Source organism: Mauremys reevesii, linkage group 3 (genome assembly GCF_016161935.1).
Source record: "Mauremys reevesii isolate NIE-2019 linkage group 3, ASM1616193v1, whole genome shotgun sequence".
Taxonomy (NCBI): domain Eukaryota; kingdom Metazoa; phylum Chordata; order Testudines; family Geoemydidae; genus Mauremys; species Mauremys reevesii.
In genome coordinates this window covers 108,297,887-108,319,573 of record NC_052625.1, presented here as the reverse complement: position 1 = coordinate 108,319,573, position 21,687 = coordinate 108,297,887, and the positions used below count along the sequence as shown (strand labels likewise).

The 21,687-nt window shown below is 40.1% G+C and overlaps 1 protein-coding gene across 1 annotated transcript in view; it reads left to right on the top strand.

The window, feature by feature from the left end:
• PDE7B (phosphodiesterase 7B) overlaps positions 1 to 21,687 on the top strand; it is a 259,623-nt gene that overhangs the window by 42,605 nt on the left and 195,331 nt on the right. The window lies entirely within an intron of this gene.

Below are 21,687 nucleotides of genomic sequence, written 5' to 3'. Positions count from 1 at the left end.
CCCATTGTTACATTTTTGTTCCCTATGTAGGTACTTACAGGCTGCCTTCTTTCTCTTTGTTACCTAACTAGATTGAGCTCCTTGAGTCTATCACTATAAAAGCCTATTTTAGAGTCCTTTAAAAAATGCTCACCTGCTCAAGAATGCAGTATGTCCTTGAAATGAGCATCCCTCTCATTGTTTCCTCTTAAGGAAACCATCTACAATGGCCTGAATGCATCCCAGAAAGCTGCAATAAGAGCCTTTCAGCAGCAAGTGCCTGATGGCATGACGTCACTGTGGGATTTCTATTGAACTTTATGTTCTGATAAACAATGCTGTGGTGCCAGTGACCACAAGACAGAGGTTTTCAAAAAGAAAACATTATTATAAGTGGCCAGTGTGACTACTTTATCTATTATTAAGCTCTATTGTAAGAGTGGCTGAGTGGATCACAGGAAGAGCATGGGAGTGGTTGGGGAATCGTAAAGAAAAGCTCAGAGGAATTGTCTTAAATAAATTGAGTTCAGAGCAGGAAGCAGTGGCTCTAGCTACATCTTGCTTCTCATCAAACTTGAATAATAATAAAAAAAAACCCTACAATCCCATGACTCATTTAAAAATAAGTTACTTTCAGCTAGCCCCTGCTTGTCTATGGTGTCAGTCTCCAGCCAAGGCATGAGCACCGCAGAATGATGCCATGTTCTGAAACACAGCTTGGTAAAGTGGTCTTGTTTTTATTTTCTTTAGACCAACAAATCACTTCAGTTGCTTATAGTGCACTGCCATGGGGTGCCATGGGGCAACAGGAGGGCCATAACCAGGGTGGAGCGAGCAGGACAGCCACCCAGGGTGCAAAGCTGCAGGGGCAGAAAATGTAGCGGCATGTGGAGGGTGGGACAGTCATGTGTCCTTTCCCCCCACCCACCCCCCAGTTTCTGCCTTCCATTTAGGACAGAGCTTTTCAAACTGCCCCACAGTTTAAAAACTGTCACCTCCTGCCAGAAGCCGGCAGATTGGGAGCCAGGGCACTGGCTAGCTGCCTAGCAACCTTCCCTGCCCTACTCCCGGAGCCAGGCTGCCACCTCTGCATGAGGATGCTCCCCAAAGCGCTTGCTTGCTGTTGCCCTGGTGCCTCTGTTTCTGAAGTTTTTTTGTTCAAGGATAGCGTTTTGTTATCATACAAAAGCCAGTAGGTGAACACTTCAATATCCCTGGACGTTCTATAACAGATTTAAAAGTCACCATTCTTGAACAAAAAAAACTTCAGAAACAGACTTCAAAGGGAAACAGCAGAACTAAAATTCATTTGCAAATTTAACACCATTAATTTGGGCTTGAATAGGGACTGGGAGTGGCTGGCTCATTACAAAAGCAGCTTTGCCTCTCCTGGAATTGACTCCTCCTCCTCTATTATTCGGAGTGGACTACATCCACCCTGATCAAATTGGCCCTGTCAACACTGGTTCTCCACTTGTGAGGTACTCCCTTCTCTTCCTGTGTCATTATATAATGCCTGCATCAGTAACTTTCACTCCCTGCATCTGAAGAAGTGAGGTCTCTGTTAGTCTTTAAGGTGCCACCAGACTCCTTGTTGTTTTTGTGGCTACAGACTAACACAGCTACCCCCTGATACTTGACAGTTAAATTGCACACTGAGAATTAAACAGCAGCAAAGGGAAAGAGCAACTAAGGAGGCATATAAAATAAGTGTTTTTCGCTGAGTTGGAGAAATGAGTCAATGAAGCAGAAGGTTACTAGAAGACAGAATGGTGCAGTAAGACTATTGTAATGAACTGGCAAGTATGTTTGTTTACCACTGCTCTCTACTTGATACAACCAGAATGGCTGAATTTTGTTATAGGCTCAAAACAGAGAGGAAGGATGGCCCAATGATTGGAGTGCCAGCCTGCAACTGGGGAGACCTGAATTCAATTCTCTGCTCTTTCACAAGTTTCCTGTGTTTCCTTGGGCAAGTCTCTGTGCTTCAGTTCCCAGCCCGTAGAATGGGGTGATAATTCCATACCTCACAGTAGTGTTGTGAGTGTAAATATATTACAAAACAAGTGTGAGGTGCTCAGATACCACAATGATTGGGGCTGTATCTGCATCTTAGCTAGAAGGCTCCTAGCACAGATTCTCCTTTAGTAGAGGAGCTTTAGCTTTCAGAACAGGATTGGAATTCTATCCCACTGGTACTGTGAAGTGCCTTATTGTCAGTGCATGCAATAATGTGACAAGTGTGAAGTCCTCTGTGTCTTTGCTGCAATATGCTTTGCAAAAATTGATGCTTTATTGCAGAAGGTCTGTATATCATCGTTTAGGAAAATGCATGTGAAACAATGCTTTGGCAAGAACATTTTATTGAAGAAAGTGTCACAGGTCCTTAGAGCATCTTTTCAAAGAACAACAGAAATAGACTTAATGGTCACCATTGTTGTCAGTTATTTATTTTTGTAAAAATATGGTCCCAAAGAGATTCTGCTGCTTACAGGAACTGCACGTCCATGAGTTGCAAAAGTGTAATCACACATGATTAATAAGCAAGTGTGTAGGGTCTTTAAATACCCATGACCTTGCCTACTGTCCCTAAACTACCTGTCAGTTTGCCACACTGAATCATCACCTGAAGCATTTCCCACAAATGGTTCAGCAACAGAGCTGCTAATTGGCTGTCTTTATGCACTTACTATTCATGAAAGCTGCTAATTCCCCAGACATTTCAGGGAGGTTGGTGAAGAGCCTGGTGAGAAGATATACACTCCAATATTCCCAAATCTTTGAAGGTCAAAGCACAACCATTGTTACTTAGTTGAGGAAGAAAAGATGTGAGGCTAAATACTTGTATAGGTACTGAGACCAAGTGAGTGCCCGATACAAACAGTAGGGTCTAGCAGTTGGATAATGAAAACTCAGCTCAAAGTTAGGCAGTGAATAGCCAGAGCAAATCCTTTGTGTGTGTGATAAAAAAATTTTTTTTAAGATAAATATTTAAAATAGCTTTTTCCCCCTCCGGAAGGTGATTATTTTGTTTTCTCCACAACACACCATATATTTTACATTCCCTGGGTGATGCACTGTTTACATTGTAATGCTTTTTGCTCTACTGGCACACAAACCATTTGTTTCTTTCCACATCACCTGGGAATGATGCAAAGAAACAAATGGTTTGATTTCTTTCTGGAAAGTATTCTTTAAAAATAACTATACTTAAAGAGGTTTTTTTTTAAAATTAGCTCCTTTTGTCAGTTGAATGATTTGGTCAGTTCAGGGCCAAAGTTTGCAATCTAAACCCTGGTGGACAAAATTTCACATGAAAAGAGCATTATTTTCTATTACTCATGGGTATCATCAGGACAGGTAACACCAAGCAATAAAGGTCTAGCAAGTTTCATGGTTTGAGAATGCTAAAGAGGGCCATCCAAGCCAAAAACACCCTTCATCCCCAATCACTTAGTGAAAATAAAAGACACTTGACACAACTTGGATCAAGTAAAGTAAGGTATGTTTATTTTTGACCTTCCATTAAGATGTGAATTACTAAGCAGCCAGCTTTGCATGGGAACACTAGCTTCCATTTCCCCATTTGAACCTTTCCAGAAGGAATCATTATTACAGGAAAATATTTCTAAACATTTCAATATGCTAGAAAGAAAGCTCCAATTTTTTTGTCAGATAGATATCTATAGTGATGTGCACTGAATAATTATATTAGTCAAGATCAAGAATTTCCAAATGGGTGCCTCACTAAGTCTCTATTTGGGCACCTAAATAAGTGACCTCATTTTCAAAATTACTGAACACTATATCAGTGCTGATAGTTACAAACATAGCTATCAATATTTGACTGAATGGGTTCAGTTGGGGGAAGGGTATAAAAGATTATCCCTGTGCCCTGATTCCAGCCATGTCCACAGCACTCACACCACACGCCCTGTCAGTACCCGGCTCAAGCCGGGGACGCTAATGATCCAAGCAGCGGATCAAATTCGGTGATGAATCCTGGTCTTGCACATGTTCTAAGATGATACATCCCACTCCCCAGCATGCATCTCTACTTCCCTATGCATGTAGATTTTAAATATTGATATTAGAGCTGGCCGAAAAATTTCCAACAGAATGTGTTTGTGTTGAAAAATGCTATTTTGTTTAAATCAAAACTTTCTGTGGGAATGTGTCCATTTTGACAAAATGTTATGTTGGAAAAGCAAATCAAAATGAAGCAATTCAGTAAGGTAAAAAAAAATTCCATTCAGAATGTTTTGATTTTTTTCTCTCATTTCAAAATTTTGTTTCAGATTTTATTTTTATATTATAAATAATATAATATAACATTTTAAAAGGCAAAATCAGAACAAAACATTTTGATTGTATATAACTCTCTATTACTACTTATTTAAAAGTCTAGCAAATTCCCACACAAGAAACTTCATTAGCTTAGAGTTAAGGGACTTGATTCTCTTCTGCTATAAATCAGGTTTATATAAGTGCAACTCCATTAAAGTCATAAAACTGGTATAAAGTAGTAATAAATTGTGCCCAAGTTTGATAGATTGTACATACTACCATAACAAAGACTAAAAAACCCTGTTTATTTCTTTGTTTAACTCATTCAACACCCCATTTACATGCCATCTACCAGTTCCTCTTTTCAAGGTTAACTACTTTCCTTCCCCCATCCCATATCTATACCCTTGTTATGAACAATCAATGGGCACCCTGGAATTCTGACCATAGATAGAAAACACAAATATACATTGTTGAAATCTTTCTCTGTGTGTAACTCCTATATAAGAATTACTGCCAGATTTAGAATAATAATTAACAAAGATCACCCAGGCACATAACTTTTTCTAAACATTACAGAGAAGCTTCTTGCTACCACTATTTGCAGTGTGACCCAATCTTTCACGTATACAATATGAAACTATGTACAGAATTACATAATGTCTAGTTTTTGAATGTCACACCAACCTTATATTATCAAAAACCATTAACCCTAACTAGTAAACATACCCACAGTTCAAGGGTCCCTGAAGGGTGTTCAGGAAAATGGTGGGATATGGACAATGGAGCAGAGGTAATTAAACTGAAAAAGGAGAACTGATACAGGGAAATGTCCATAAGCTGTTGAATAACATAATTGCTTATTTTCTTGCATTTTAGAGTTTGCACTGGTGGGCTGTGCAGTCTAATAGCTCTAAGTTAACCAAGTGTTATATACATATACCGAGTCTGTGTCGATGTCTAAAATCAAAGTCAAATTCAGCCCTGGTGCAACTCTGTTGATTTCAGAGGAATTACACCCAGGATGAATCTGGCCTCTCTTTCTTGCAGTGTTTCTATAATCTGCAATTGGAGCAATCCTAAACTCTCCAGGGAATCCTACATCCTTCTCGTTTGCAGCATTTGACAATGCAGTGAGGTTTCCTGATCGGCCCATAATATATCATGCAACATAATTTTGCACTTAATTCCCTCTCAGAACTTGGCTGTAAACTACCTCTCTCTCTGACCTACCAGTTCAAACCACTTCAGGCTGCTTGGGTCTGTGCCAATGAACATGGTACAAAAACTTCACACAATAGGATTCAGCCACCTCCTAGAGAATCGTCTTGCCATGCCTACTGGTTTCAGAGTATATAAATCCTGTTTTATTAGCATGTATAACAAGAAATTACACAGGCCAATGGTGTGACTCAGGTATTAATTAATCTGTTTTTTTCTCCCTTTCTGGAGCATATGTATTTAAACAGGATTTGGTCCCATGTCCTGTTTCTAGACTAGTAAAGAATGTGGAACTCCTTAGCTGCCAGAGATTTCAGCCTCCCACTAGTCTCACTGATTCTGAAGTTGGGACAAATGTGTATGCCAAGGAAAGGTATGCAGAGAGTAATTGTACATCTGCTATACACTTAGGAGCCAAGGAACTACAAGTGAGCTCTCTGCATTACTTCTTCCAAGCCACTCTCCAAGGATCCTGCCCTTGTATCTCCCTTGAGCATCGACTGTGGAAGGAGGGAGGCTGGGATGGAGTCCTAAACTGGAAGAGATTTTTAAATTAGTTTTTGGAGGGCATGGTTAAGGGGAGAGGGGTAGTCCTTCCTGCTTCCCACCCCTGCCTACTCCCATGGGAGGAACACGGTGTTCTTTGCCTCATAGGCATCGATTCCTCTCCTTAGCCTCTCAGAGACAGAAGTATTTGGTCAGCAGACTATAATGCTTCTTTAAGGCTTTACACAGCTGTCTATCAATCATGCACTATTAAACCATTACCATGCATTTTTATACTAAAGGTGACTGCCTTTTATAGTAGAGTTGGGTAAAGAGAATACTTGCACACCTGTGTGTAAATACCATTCTAATGCTTATCAGGTGAGACTGCTTTAGCTAAGGTTTAAATAATTTCCCGTTATAAACAATGTTTCACAAAACTTATATTTCCAAACAGTCTTCTTTGGGACTGAAGTTGTCCACAGTTAATCTCTTCCTGAAGGTGAAAATTCAATCCCCTGTTTTTGAGTAGAGACCTACTAGCCAAACACCATGACATATATGCAGTAGAAAAGAACATTAACTTGTAAGTGGTGATCATAAAGCAGATGGGCTAAGTGCACTTTAAGTGGTTCTGGATGCAGTGTGCATTCAAAAGACAGCAATTTGAATGCATCATGAATAGCTAGACAACTGAGCAGATCTAAACATGTAGAGACACTTAAATCCTCCTCCTGAACCTCCTCCCAGAGACCACATGAAGCACCAACACAGAGTTGGTAACAGGACTTGTCCATTCTATTTCCACCTCTGCCTTTGTCTGGCCTTAATATTTTGCACTTGCTATATAGTGTCTTACAAACAGTATTAAGTTGGACTTCATAACACTCCTTTGAGGTCCTACCCCCTTCCCTTTTACAAATGTGGAAAATGAGGCTCAGAGACATTAGCCGGCTGGCTAAGCTCAAAGTCAGTTTCAGACTTGAGATTAAAACCTAGTTGTCCTGACTGTGAAACAAGTTCTGTACTGTGTGTGTGCATGCAGCTGCCCTCATTCATATATATCCTTTAAAGTCTGCAAAGCATTTTGGTATCTTTTAGGATACTTGCTGTGTAGAAGTGTATGATCATATGGTAGCCGTTTCTAGCTTGAAAGAAAGTCAAAGTAACTGAGAATGCAAGTGTCCTAGAAACATAGCCCATTGGTATGGAATGATCTATGTGTGGTATTCCTTTCTGAGTACACGGACTATTTCTTTTCTGTTGGGGAAGGAAATTTTTGTTGTGTTTTACCAGATAAAGTTTTTCAGACAGATTCCAAATGTTCCAGTGCTTTGACTGTGAAGGTTATTCGGCTCTTTGTTTTCTCTGTGGGGGGTGAGTTAGGACAGTTAGCTTTGTTTTGCTGAGTGACAGCTTTTTGTTCTCCTCTGAATTTCTTTGAAAGGCAGGCTCCTAAGGTGTCAGACTTGAGACACAGATTGCTACAGTTTGAGGCAGTTGTTTGACAACATTCCAAAGACGGATGTGAGCAGCCTTGGCCATGTACCCTGGTAACTACAATTCTGTGCCTGGTCCTGCCATGGGTGATTGAGAACTTTTAAATAATTAATCTTCATTATGAAAGGAGCCTTGAGTTTTCTCTGTGTTTAGTGTCTTTGGCACAAATTGCTGGCAGCCTTGGGTTCCAAATGACATACAGCATGTCAGCCAGGCTCTCGCTCTTGTAAGAGTTTTTTTCCCCTAAAGTAGTCTTTGCTCACCATTGTCTTCCCCTTTAAATATGCTAGAGATATACGTCATATAGTAGGGTAATAGGTGGGAACACTTATGTCTTCTGTAGGTAAATTCCTGGACACTTGCAGAGAATGTCGATAGCTAGACAAGGTTGTGGTATTTTGTATTTATCTTGTATGAAGCACTCAGGAACAAGTTTTAACAATATTTTTAATGTACTGTTTCGATTATTATTTAAAACCAATAAAAAAGTAGAAACAAAACAGCAAGCTTCTGATTTTAAATATCAAAAGACAGGGACTTCTCCATCCTTTACTTCTCATTGAGCTTATAGCCCATTACAGTTTTGAAATTCCCTGCACTAGCTGAGCACAGGGGTTGAAGGAGAAGCAGAAGGACATTTAATTCTGGCTCTGTTTGAAAGTCAGCCCCTTAACACGTCAGAGTCCTATGATAGTGGCATTAATGGGCTTGCAAAGACACCACAGGATTAAACAAGTCTTCTGATGCTGGTTTGGACTATCCAGAATCCATTATTTCAACCGGAAAATAAACACTTTGTAATCACCTCCAAGGTTTCCTGATTCCCTCATGGTCTGCAGACAGAAACAAAGTTGCGGGCCAGACATTGTGGGATTGAAGCATGGGGAGAGGAAGTGGCCTCAAAAGGATCTTTCTTGTATGAAGTAGTCCACAAAGTGAAACGGTTGGAAAACCACCGTGTCTCATGATGATAACATGCAAGCTAGCACATGCCATAGGTACAGGTGCAAGAAATATGTACGGTGAATGTTTACCTGCACGAGCTGGATGTAAAGGGTCTCTGTGGTGGCTGAAGGCCCTCGAGTCTCCACCAGACCACAATTTGGGCTGCTAACAGAGTCCTTCCCCTGCTTCTAGCAGACAAGGGATTATCCTAACAAACCAAATGAAAAAGGTTCCTTTCCCTCTTCCTGCCTGGGAGAGGGAGAATCTGAGTAAAAGAAAAAGACAAAGCTAGTCAGTCTTGTGGTCACCCCTTTGGGGACTCAGCTTATCTGCAGGCTTTGGTGTCCCTGATCAAGCTTAGGGTCTGCCTCCAGCCCCTCCTTTTGATAACCCCCACTTTATAACTGGTCCATACAGTGTGGTGTCAGAGGCAGTAGGGTCTACAGCTGTCTTTCTCTGTGCTGACCTATCCTAGTAGCCAGGCATGGCGATCTCTTCCTAGTCACCATCCATTCCAGCAGCAGCCTTTCTGTTTTTATGCTTCCTCCCTCCAGGCAGAGCAAGCCTTACAGGTGTGTCTGGTTAGTGCTGGCTGAGCCCATAAAAGCTCATTAGCCTCCTCTCCAGTAGAGTGTGGGTGTGCCCCCTCACAGGCTAGTGGGGGATAGCGTGGCAACCTTTACTAAATTACTTCATTGCAGACATTTCAAGAACCACCCCACCCAAATGTCTGAATGTGTGTGTTATTGTAGGGGGGGCGTTGGAAGGGTAGGTTGGAGACATATAATATTAATGAATGGAGACCTGGGTTTTAACTACATTTGGCAGGAACTATATGAAATCCTATTTTCTGTGGTTGCTTCTGTAAATGCCTGAGATCCAAGGTACCCAGGAAGGCAAGTTCCTATGGTGCAGGAGTTAGATTCTGAGCAAGCTGTTTTCTCATGTAGTGAATTTAATACTGCAGTTGATGTTTCCTAATATACTAAAAAAAAAAAAGGAGGCCCCAATGGGTTGTGAAATACCACATAAAAACATTAAAAAACACATTATAAACCCAAACCATAACCTTGTTATCCTGTCACTGGATTGCATTACATCCAGATGGGAAGGATAGTCTTACTTAGAGGTTTCTTAACTTTTAGTGGTTTTTGTTCAGCCATTGATTTTTAAACGTAGAGTCCTTTTTTTTTTTTTTGATATCTCACTCTAAAGTGAATGTAAGCATCAGGGAATACATGTATATGCTACATTTTAAAGGCGTCTTCAAAAAGAGGTTTTGAAGTGTAGTTCCCATTAGCTTCAAATCAGATATGTGACTATATTAGAGGAAGAACAGGCGATGTACTGTGCAAGTTTGGACACAGGAGAACCTGTAACATACTCATGATAGGGTTGCATATGCATACATGAAGGCAGATCTGGGCACTTAGGTTAGGATTTTCAACAGTCCTTAAGTGCCTGTGGACCACAAGTTTTTCAGTGGGACCCTTATCATGATCTCTAGTTAAATATAGTGTGTGACCTCTTAAAAAATGCATCACATACTCAAAATTTGTCTGTCTGGCCTGGATTTTGTGTAGTTTACATTGTAAACTCCTGTGGACAGAGAACCATACTGCCCTCAACGGGCTTGATCTTGTGATGTGCTAGGGTATCCTCTAGTCACATTGCTTTTAATGAGAGTTGAGGGCACTCAGCAGCTTTCAGGATGAGCACCTATATTTGCTCATCAAGGAGCACATTGTGAGTACCAAGGTAAATAAATAAGTCATGCTAATAATATGGTATAGTTAAGGATAAGATTTTGTCACAGAGGTCACAGAAGTCATGGATTCTGAGACTTTCAGAGACCTCCGTGACATTTTCTGTTTCCGCCGCAGGCCCTGGGGTGGCAGAGCCGGTGAGGGCCCTGGAATCCCTCTAAGTTGCTGCAGACAATGAAGGCCCCGGAGCCCCCCTGAGCTGCCGCAGGGCTCAGGCTTCAGTCATCCACCCATCAGCTCCCTGCGCCCCATTATTTTTAGTAAAAGTCACAGACGGGTTGCAGACATCCATGAATTTTTGTTTATAGCCTGTGACCTGTCCATGACTTTTACTAAAAATAACCGTGACAAAATCTTAACCTTAGGTATAGTAGACAGTGCACAGGACTGGAGGTGAGGACTCAGGGGTTTTATTGCCAGTTCTCCCACTGAGTTGTGTGACCTTGTGCAGATTCATGTAAATTGTCTGGGCCTCCATTTTCCCTCTGCTAGTGTACAATAATAATTCTTATTGTATCTCTAAAGGTGTTGTTGGATAATATTTGTAAAAATCTTTAAAATAGATAAATCAAAAGGTGCTAACAGCAAATTATTATTACTGACACACTCAGCCTCTTCAACAAGACAAGCAGATTGACTTGTAACATTGTTTTTATTAGCTGTCCTTTTATAACATTGAAGTTCTGTTCTAGGTACCTCAATCAGTAAGTTAGCATAGCAATGCATGTATTGGCATATGAGCGATGTCATAGCATGAAGGATAAAAATGTGTTGAATGTAGAGTTGGGCCTGAGCCACAAAAGCTTAGATCCAGATCCAACTTTCAGAGCTATTTATGTAACAGGTTATGATTTACATTCCTTCCAGTTGGAACTAAGCTCATTTTCATTGAAAAATTTTGTTGTGCAGAATACAATTTTCAGCTAGACTATGAATTAGAAACATATAACAAGTGAATGAGTCCCTTCTGGACTGTATATATTGAAGATATACTCTTCCCATTCTGTAAATCTCAACTCATTTGATTTTGGAATTTGGTTATTTTCACGTCTTAAAAGTTTTGGCTGAGAAGAAGTTTAGTTGATTGTCAGAAAAGTTGTTTAGGCAAAGTTTTAAATTATTGTTGTAAAGCTCTTAATTGTGCATACTCCACAATGCAAAAAATATGGAAATACAAGACAATATGTCCATCTTACCACCTGGCTCATGTGTATCTTAAGGTGTGGGATAGAAAGCCAACAGCTTTTAAAGTGGGATTCATCTGTGAAAAGTAACTGTAAAATTTGCAGTTTGTTTGCCATTATTTAATGAATGGATTAAAAAAGAACTGACGGAGCTGCGTTCAGTTCCTGACATGGAACTTAACCGTGGTTCTGCTCTGCTCTTCTCTCCTGGTCACTGCAATACAAACAATCTGTATCCTAAAACTTTAGACCCCCCCTAATCCTGCTCCTGGAGAAGCAGACTGAAATAGGTAGGAGCAGAAGTAGTCTCATTACTCTGCTACAGATTCTGAACCACTATGTACATGTCGTTATATAACACAATTAATTAACCAAATAAAAGATTAGTAATTGAGGAATTGACCATTCTTATTTTCCATATTGTTTTTTAGTTCTTTAAACAGATGAGGAAATCTTAGGAAGTCATTCAAACCTTTTGCTTTTTGAGTTTAAAGCCTAATCATGTGCTGATACTAATTTATAGCATTACAGATTACTAGAAAATGCATTTAGTACCCTTCCCAGTGACCTGAAAGCCCTAAGAACTAGGTCATAGCTAAAGCAAAAACCTTCCCCTTATAAAAATATAATGGATGTCATGTTGTTAAAAGGATAATATTTGTAAAAATCTTTAAAATAGATAAATCAAAAGGTGTTAACAGCAAATTATTATTACAGATCACTCTCCTTATAGTGTGTATGGTAACACCCATTGTTTCATTTTCTCTGTGTATATATATATATCTTCCTACTGTATTTTCCACTGCATGAATCTGATGATGTGGGATGTAGCCCATGAAAGCTTATGCCCAACTAAATTTGTTAGTCTCTAAGGTGCCACAAGTACTCCTGTTCTTTTTGTGGATACAGACTAACATGGCTGCTACTCTGAAAACTGATATGATATGTCATTAGAAGCAGTAGTACCAATCTTCCCACACTACTGTACCAATATGACCTAACTTGTTCTGGGTGGACCATTTCTAGAGATGAGAGGGTAGTCAGTTTCCTTCCTCAGTCCTATCGAGGTTGCTAGCAAGGCTGACAATTAGTGCCAACTGCAGTGATGGGTTTTGTGTTGTGTACATCTGTCCACTGGATTGAGACCACCAAACTCAGTTTTACATTGGCTACCAAATATCTAACTGATGCTAATTACTCTTAGTCGTTACCAACCTGGGCAAGATTCAAACCATTGTCTGAGAGGTCACATGCCCCAGAGTTTCAATGTTACACTCCTGAGCCATCTAGTTACCCCCTCCATCCCACCTCAAACACTCTTTAAAGCTTTGTTGCTTTCCTAAGCTGTAGCTGTGAGTGGTCACATTTGAAATGCCAAATTTCCATTAGAGTGTCAATACTTTGTAGACAAAATTACATTACATTGAATATGGGATACCCCTGGAATGTGTGTTGGTCCCACAAATTATTAAAGTTTATCTGTATAGAGACAGAGCTTTTTCAGGGGCAGGTCCAAGACTGTGGAATGAGCTCCCACAGGAACTAAGGACCAGCAGAAACCTCATCATCTTCCGCTCCAAATGCAAGATGCACTTCTTCAGCCTTACCTTCTCCAATATAAACACATAGCAGAGTGTACATTTGACCAACCAACCAACCCCAAAATAAAAACCAATCAAAACAAATGCAACATTGCACACACAATTCTCCCCTTGAGAAAGGATAAGAGAGAGAATGAATCATACATGATAGTTGTTAGTCATGTTATTTAATGCTCTACTGGAAGACTTTCAGAAACAAAACTGATGAGGGTGGTATAAGAACCTGGATAGAACAGAATAGATACCAAGAATATTAGGGAGTACAAAACTGGTTAATATTAAAAATCTAAGACATTGTCTGTTTTTGTACAGTCTGGCATGGGGGTGTATGAAAGAAATTACATCATAAAAATGTTGAACATGTTGACTTTGGCAACTAGCAATGAAAGGTATGAGCAGCAAAGGGCCAAAAGGCAATTTAAGATTATTCCCATGACAACAACAACTATTTAACATTTTTATTTTCTATAAATGAGGTACAGTTCTGATATTTGTTTCCTGGAATGACAATAAGAAGTTGAACAGGCAGGAGCTGGGATCGTTGCCTCTTTTGGAAAATACTTTACTCGGTCTTTATAATGCCGTATATGAGACATATCTCTCCAAGGGGATTTGTCCTGAAGACAGATCCAGCCCAAGAGAGGGAACTATATCCATTTAAGTCTTTTGATGAGCTCCATTTTCATCCTCAAGAATATCATGCATGTTCCTTTGACCTGGTAATGCTGGAAGCACAGTGTTTCCTTTTTTATATATTTAACACCTACTATTGCAAGGGACCTTGGTTTGGTGGAGAAAGACTCTCTGAAATGAACATATTGTCTGCTTGTCACAAAAATGTACCTCTCTGGAATGCTGTAAGTGAATGTATCTAAGCAGCTATTGAAAGTATGAGTTATGTAATCCTCTTTTATTCTCTTACAAGAATTATGAGTCTTGCTATTCAGAGCTAAAATGCCTAGCCACTGCTTTGTGGTGAAAACTTCCTTAGGAGGGTGTGTATTGGCATGAGGAGGAGTGCACTAGTTTAATACAGTAGACTTTACCTCTTGACAGGTTCAAACGCTTATCTGGGTTTCAAGGGAAAATGAGTTTCCTGATTTTCTTATAGACCTGTGTGTATTTCTGTCCACCTCACAACACTGAAGGTTGTGGATGCTATGAAATTGTGACATGTGGAGTGGTCACTTAAATTTCCAAGACACCATCTGTGTGCAAAGTCAGGAGCCATTTTGTTCCCATGGAGCCTTTACTTTTGTTCATTCTTGTTGTTTGCCATAATAAAAAAAAAGCCATGAAGTGATATGCTTGCTCTTTGTGTATGGAATCACAGCAGTCATCACTTAGGAAGGCCATATGCCACCATGAGAACAGGAACAGGAAGTTGCTTGAAAAAATTCATTCTTTTTTGAAGCAGTGAATCAACTAGAAATGAATTTCACCACAGAGAGGAGAATCATTTGCACCAGCTTTCTTCTGACATTTTCCTAGTACAATGTTCACCTCAGAGCTGGGCACAATTGATCTTGACTAGACTCCAGAATAGCACAGGTGATGTTAGGTCAGTATGGAGAAGCGCTAGCAAGAGAAGCTTTGTGCAATGATTGCCAATGATATGCCTGTTTCAAACCAGCACTTTCACACATGCAAAAATATTGCTAAAAGGAAAAGAAAACAAAGACTCCAGAAGAGACTCTGTACTCTGGGAATTAATTTCAGTGCGAAAAAATTCACATTTCTAGCACTGCATCAAGAAGCAGTAACCTTGGAAACTACAACTAGCACAGCAAAAGACATGAACTTCTATTTTAAATTTTTATATAGTGCCAAGCACTATGGCATCTGGTCCTTGTGGTAAATAACAAAACACCAGCCATGTTTGTGGATCAAGAGGGTTAGAAATTCTGAAGAAGTTTCAGGGGTGCCCTGCACAACTTTACTCTTCCATGCAGATAAAGTTATTTTCATAGACCCTATTGTCCTTGTGATCTTCATGTAAAGCTGATGTCAGTGGGAATTACATGCACTGACTGGGGTAGGATGTAACTATAATAGTTGGAATAGTTTTGATAGTTGGAATATACTCAACTGTTTGACATCACATCTGGTGAAAAAGCAGCTCTTTTTCCTGTAAAACAGTGCTTGCTGTTTTGTGGGTTCAACAGCTTTGCTTGTAGGCACTAGTTATGTGCATGTTACACTGACGTTTTGGAAGTTATTTTCGCTTGCACTGAGGTTACTTAGTTCCATGGCTTGAGTTACATTTAAAAAAAAAACCTGTACAAATATCAATTGACATTTAATTGATAGTTTTGTGTACAGGAGCATCTCTGTGTCAAGGTGCTAGAAGTCCATTATAAATCCTCTTTTGTACTGTGTAAACATCCATTTGGTCACTTGCTGGATAGGTGCCCACAAAAAACTTTGAATCATCATGTTTGTACAGAAGTTTTGTAGATACTGCGGACGCTACAGTATACAGTGTGTTGAGCTTTTCCTGGTTATGGGCCCTAGCACAGTAGCTTTAAAATTAGAGCATAAAGCAAATGACCCAAAGATGTCTGAGAGGTACAACCAGAATCACATCCACGGGGAAAAAATACAAGGAAGCATGGACTTAAGTGAGATTATCATGTTAATGAGGCACTTAGTTATGTGATATTGTTTTAGTCCTTTTCTGCTACTAGGTAGGAGTCGCTTGATGGCCAGGAAGCAGTGCTTTCATTAATGCTGGATCAGGTTTCCCTGCATTCTGTCTTCTGCTCTTCATTTGTAAAAATGTGCTTCTATATGCTGCACTCCATGCCTGTGCTCTTCAATAGGTGCAACAGAGCAAAATTAATATAATGCTACAGGTTACCCCATAGTGCCTTGTTACTGCTTTTTGAAAATACCACCCGAAGTGTCTTATGTTGGTATTGCAGCTTCAGAACTGCTTGTTCAAGTCACTAGTGGGTGGAATACAAGTATCGATCACACAGTATTGATCTGACACAGTTCAGAGCTAGCTGCTTCTCTGCCACCTCGTCTGGTCTTGTACTTTCACCTTTCCTGACGTGGAATCCCATGATACTCCCATACTGAGACTGGGTCCCTTGTGTACCAACTGTGATTACTCAGTAGGCCCATCTAGGTTTGGGTCCTGCAAGTCTTCCTTTTGGAAGTTATGGATAGTAATTTCATCTTCTATTAAGAATATAACATTAGGGATCTATTATTGACCACTTGACCAGGACAATGATAATGATGATGAAATGCTAAGGGAAATTAGGCTATCAAAGTTAAGAACTCAGTAATAGTGGGGGATTTCAATTATCCCCATATTGACTGGGAACATGTCACCTCGGGACGAAATGCAAAGACAAAATTTCTCGATACTTTAAATGACTGCTTCTTGGAGCAGCTGGTATGGGAACCCACAAGGGGAGAGGCAACTCTAGATTTAGTCCTGAGTGGAGCACAGGAGCTGGTCCAAGAGGTAATAATAACAGGACCATTTGGAAATAGTGACCATAATATAATAACATTTAACATCCCTGTGGTGGGAAGAACATCTCAACAGCCCAACACTGTGGCATTTAATTTAAAAAAGGGGAACTATGCAAAAATGAGGGGGTTAGTTAAACAGAAATTAAAAGGTACAGTGACTAAAGTGAAATCCCTGTAAGCTGCATGGGTGCTTTTTAAAGACACCATAATAGAGGCCCAACTTAAATGTATACCCCAAATTAAGAAACACAGTAAAAGAACTAAAAAAGAGCCACCGTGGCTTAACAGCCATGTAAAACAAGCTGTGAGAGATAAAAAGACTTCCTTTAAAAAGTGGAAGTCAAATCCTAGCGAGGAAAATAGAAAGGAACATAAACACTGCCAAATTAAGTGTAAAAATGTAATAAGAAAAGCCAAAGAGGAGTTTGAAGACCGGCTAGCCAAAAACTCAAAAGATAATAACAAAATGTTTTTAAGTACATCAGAAGCAGGAAGCCTGCTAAACAACCAGTGGGTCCCCTTGATGATCGAGATACAAAAGAAGCGCTTAAAGACGATAAAGTCATTGCGGAGAAACTAACCAAATTCTTTGCTTCAGTCTTCACAGCTGAGGATGTTAGGGAGATTCCCAAACCTGAGCCGGTTTTTGTAGGTGACAAATCTGAGGAACTGTCACAGATTGAAGTGTCACTAGAGAAGGTTTTGGAATTAATTGATAAACTTAATATTAACAAGTCACCGGGACCAGATGGCATTCACCCAAGAGTTCCGAAAGAACTCAAATGTGAAATTGCGGCACTATTAACTAGGGTTTGTAACCTGTCCTTTAAATCAGCTTCTGTACCAACGACCGGAAGATAGATAATGTAACACCAATATTTAAAAAGGGCTCTAGAAGTGATCCCGGCAATTACAGAACAGTAAGTCTAACGTCAGTACCGGGCAAATTAGTCGAAACAATAGTAAAGAATAAAATTGTCAGACACATAGAAGAACATAAATTGTTGGGCAAAAGTCAACATGGTTTCTGTAAAGGGAAATCGTGTCTTACTAATCTATTAGAGTTCTTTGAAGGGGTCAACAAACATGTGGACAAGGGGAATCCAGTGGACATAGTGTACTTAGGTTTCCAGAAAGCCTTTGACAAGGTCCCTCACCAAAGGCTCTTACGTAAATTAAGTTGTCATGGGATAAAAGGGAAGGTCCTTTCATGGATTGAGAACTGGTTAAAAGACAGAGAACAAAGGGTAGGAATAAATGGTAAATTCTCAGAATGGAGAGGGGTAACTAGTAGTGTTCCCCAAGGGTCAGTCCTCAGACCAATCCTATTCAACTTATTCATAAATGATCTGGAGAAAGGGGTAAAAAGTGAAGTGGCAAAGTTTGCAGATAATACTAAACTGCTCAAGATAGTTAAGACCAAAGCAGACTGTGAAGAACTTCAAAAAGATCTCACAAAACTAAGTGATTGGGCAACAAAATGGCAAATGAAATTTAATGTGGATAAATGTAAAGTAATGCACATTGGAAGAAATAACCCCAACTATACATACAATATGATGGGGGCTAATTTAGCTACAATAAATCGTGCATAGTTCTCTGAAGATGTCCACACAGTGTGCAGAGGCGGTCAAAAAAGCAAACAGGATGTTAGGAATCATTAAAAAGGGGATAGAGAATAAGACGGAGAATATATTATTGCCCTTATATAAATTGATGGTACGCCCACATCTTGAATACTGCGTACAGATGTGATCTCCTCATCTCAAAAAAGATATACTGGCACTAGAAAAGGTTCAGAGAAGGGCAACTAAAATGATTAGGGGTTTGGAACGGGTCCCATATGAGGAGAGATTAAAGAGGCTAGGACTCTTCATCTTGGAAAAGAGGAGATTAAGGGGGGATATGATAGAGGTATATAAAATTATGAGTGATGTGGAGAAAGTAGATAAGGAAAAGTTATTTACTTATTCCCATAATACAAGAACTAGGGGTCACCAAATGAAATTAATAGGCAGCAGGTTTAAAACAAATAAAAGGAAGTTCTTCACATAGCGCACAGTCAACTTGTGGAACTCCTTACCTGAGGAGGTTGTGAAGGCTAGGACTATAACAGCGTTTAAAAGAGAACTGGATAAATTCATGGAGGTTAAGTCCATTAATGGCTATTAGCCATGATGGGTAAGGAATGGTGTCTCTAGACTCTGTTTGTTTGTCAGAGGGTGGAGATGCATGACAGGAGAGAGATCACTTGATCATTGCCTGTTCACTCCCTCTGGGGCACCTGGCATTGGCCACTGTCGGTAGACAGGATACTGGGCTGGATGGACCTTTGGTTTAACCCAGAATGGCCATTCTTATGTTCTTATGTGACCCAGAACAGCCTTTTCAAAACAAACTTTTCTTTAATCATAGCAGCTGGAACAAAGCATAACCCAGAGTAGAGGGTTTTTAAACTCAAAGGGTCTACATGCATATCTACCTTACCTATAGTTCTAGGTAGACCTATATTATCCCAGACACCTCAGCTTCTGGAATCTGGACGTCAAACTGCTCCCCGGAAATCTCTTGCTTCAGCTTCCCCTTAACCATCTGCCCTCCTCGAGAGAGTGTTTTTGTCTTTTAAACTTTATGAGGCTTTGATCTCCCTCCTTATTCAAAGGGTTGAGACATTTCTTGAGTAACCTGTTTAGCAAATGCAGGTGGTGGGAGGAGCACATCACAGCAAATGGCTCCAGCCTTGTCCATCGAGTGTTTCCATATCAGGACCGGTCATTGTCTCCCTTCCAGCATACATGCAGATAACCCCTTCATGAATTAACCCCTTGTATTCATACAGTAAACACCACAATAACAATCAGATACACTGATGGGACGTGTCGTAGTATAAAACATTGGAGACTGCTCTCACATGCTACCCAATATGTATTTGACATTAAATAAGCATTGCGACAAAATCAGGCCTGACAGTTCTGAAAGGGTGGTTAAAGGCAGGTATTTCAGTCATAGAATGGATAACGCTCTTTTTCCTATGAACTGTGGAAAGAGGTTACTACAAGTTAATTATGGACACCCATTATGTGACCTTTAAAAACCTCTTCCAGTGGGGGAGAAAGGATAGAAAGCAGGCTGCAGAAGGGTTGTGTACAGTAAAGGGGAAAGGCTTCTCCTAGGTAAAGAGCTAGTTTCTCTATGAGGGAAATCTTGTGTTTATTTTGGTTTGGGGAGAAGCACCATTATTCCCAGCGTATTTGGGCCCAGAGTGTGTTAGAGAGGACAGCTGTTGATTTATAGGCAGCATAAGAAAAGACAATAGTGCACTGGGAGTTAGAAAATGTATTTTTTTCTTTGTTTAAAGAAACCTCTTGAGCCAACCCTAGGGCCTACCCTGTAAATATTTTAAGTAAACAAGTGTAAGAATTAAAACTCCAGAGTAGGACTGATTTACTCCAGACCTCCTTAATGCCAGAGGGGGAAAAATTGAGCCTTGACATAAGAGGTGTGTTGTCACAGTATATTTGAGTAGATCATGCAGACCACTTTCCAAAGGTTTGCTAATATTGATGGGCTCTAGTCTGATCGAGTTGAACTGAAGACTTATATTTCAAAGTATTTCTATATATTTTCCCCAATATTTAGTTCTTTTCAATAGAAAATGAGAGTTTGTGATTAGCCACTTTCCTTAAAATATACCTAAAAGGGACAGATGTAGGACTTAGGAGGGGGGAAAGTAGCCATGTGGTTCTCCAGGCTAGTGTTTAAATCCAAGTAGCCTTTAAAAAGTTTTAAACAAATAGTAGAGAAAAAGTATTTGCAATTTTTCCCCTCCTGTTTTCTATTTTCCATCTACTAGAAACTATTTTTGTGGAGGAAGGATACATTGCATAAAACACAGAAATTTTACATTTTTTACAATTAAATTTAAAGTTGAACCATACTTTAACATCAGTGCACCACTGCTGGGGTGTGCACTTCTAGGTGGTATGGTTCACACAGTTGCCATTAGCGTGTCCCCTTGTGTCAGGGCATCATGTTGCAGGAATCCGTGACTAGTGCTGCTTGGAGGTCATCTGTCTCTGTATGCAGTTCAGCCCTCCCCCTGAGAAGCATCTAAACCCAACCCCTATCAGGGGAACAAAAGCTCAAACTTGTAATCAGAGCCTCTCAACAAATCTACCCTCTCTGCACTCCATTTTAAGTCTCCTCCTTCAGCTACTACAGAGCTTCTCCCCCTGCTCCAGCATTGAGCATGCACCCCCCAGAAAGAATCTCTCTGGCACTCAGATTCCCTCACAGAAGTCCTTCTATTTCCTGTGGTTCCACCTGTTGCTGGGACCCAGGTATCCATTAGTTCACCTGATACCTGCCAGTCACGCCCCTCTGGTTGAAAAACAACTAGTTAAGTACATCTATTGCACTGGTGCCATAATTGACTATTAATCCCTTTCCAGCCTGCGCTGGGGTTTCATGCCAGCACACTAGGCTATTGGTGTGCTTCTTGGATGACTGCAGGCAATCACGACATACCTAAAAGGTGTGCCCTAATGGCCTGCTAATGCACAGCCCACTGTGACTGATTATTTTATTAAAAATAAAAATGGCTGAGACTTTTGTAGTCCAAGTTTCACCTCATAGTGCCTGACCTATAAACATCTAAAAATAGGGGATTTATACTGAATTGCTGACAGATCCTCAATGGTGTCAGTCCTGCTGGCATCTGTATAATGAAGTCACACACACTGTTAAGCTAACATTTTTTTCCTTGACTGAAGAAGAAAACAAAGCTGTTAAGCTGCTACGTCCATTTTCCAACACATTAATCCATTTCAAACAACTCCTAACCATAGTAAATCACAGGTTTGTGAGGGAATGAACTGCCTTAAGGTTCACCTCAGGATAGTTAGCCCACAGAGTAGTTGCTGACTTCTGGCAACAATGGTTTCTTGGGAATTTTTGGTCAATTTAGTGTAATTACTCATTTGGTCGTGTCGCCTATTTTGACTGGCTGAGGGTCTGCAGCACGGTAAATACCAGAACCAACTGCAGAGCCAGGTTTTTGCTGGAGATTGACAGAATGCTGAACTGTTGTTAGACTAATGCATTTAACTGCCTGGATCAGAGTGAAACCTGCCCTTTCACAAGGGAAGCTTGGAAAAGGAAACATAATCTCAAACAAAATTTGCCCAGGCATAGCCCTGTTGCTTTATAGCAACTGAGCTCCAGAAGATG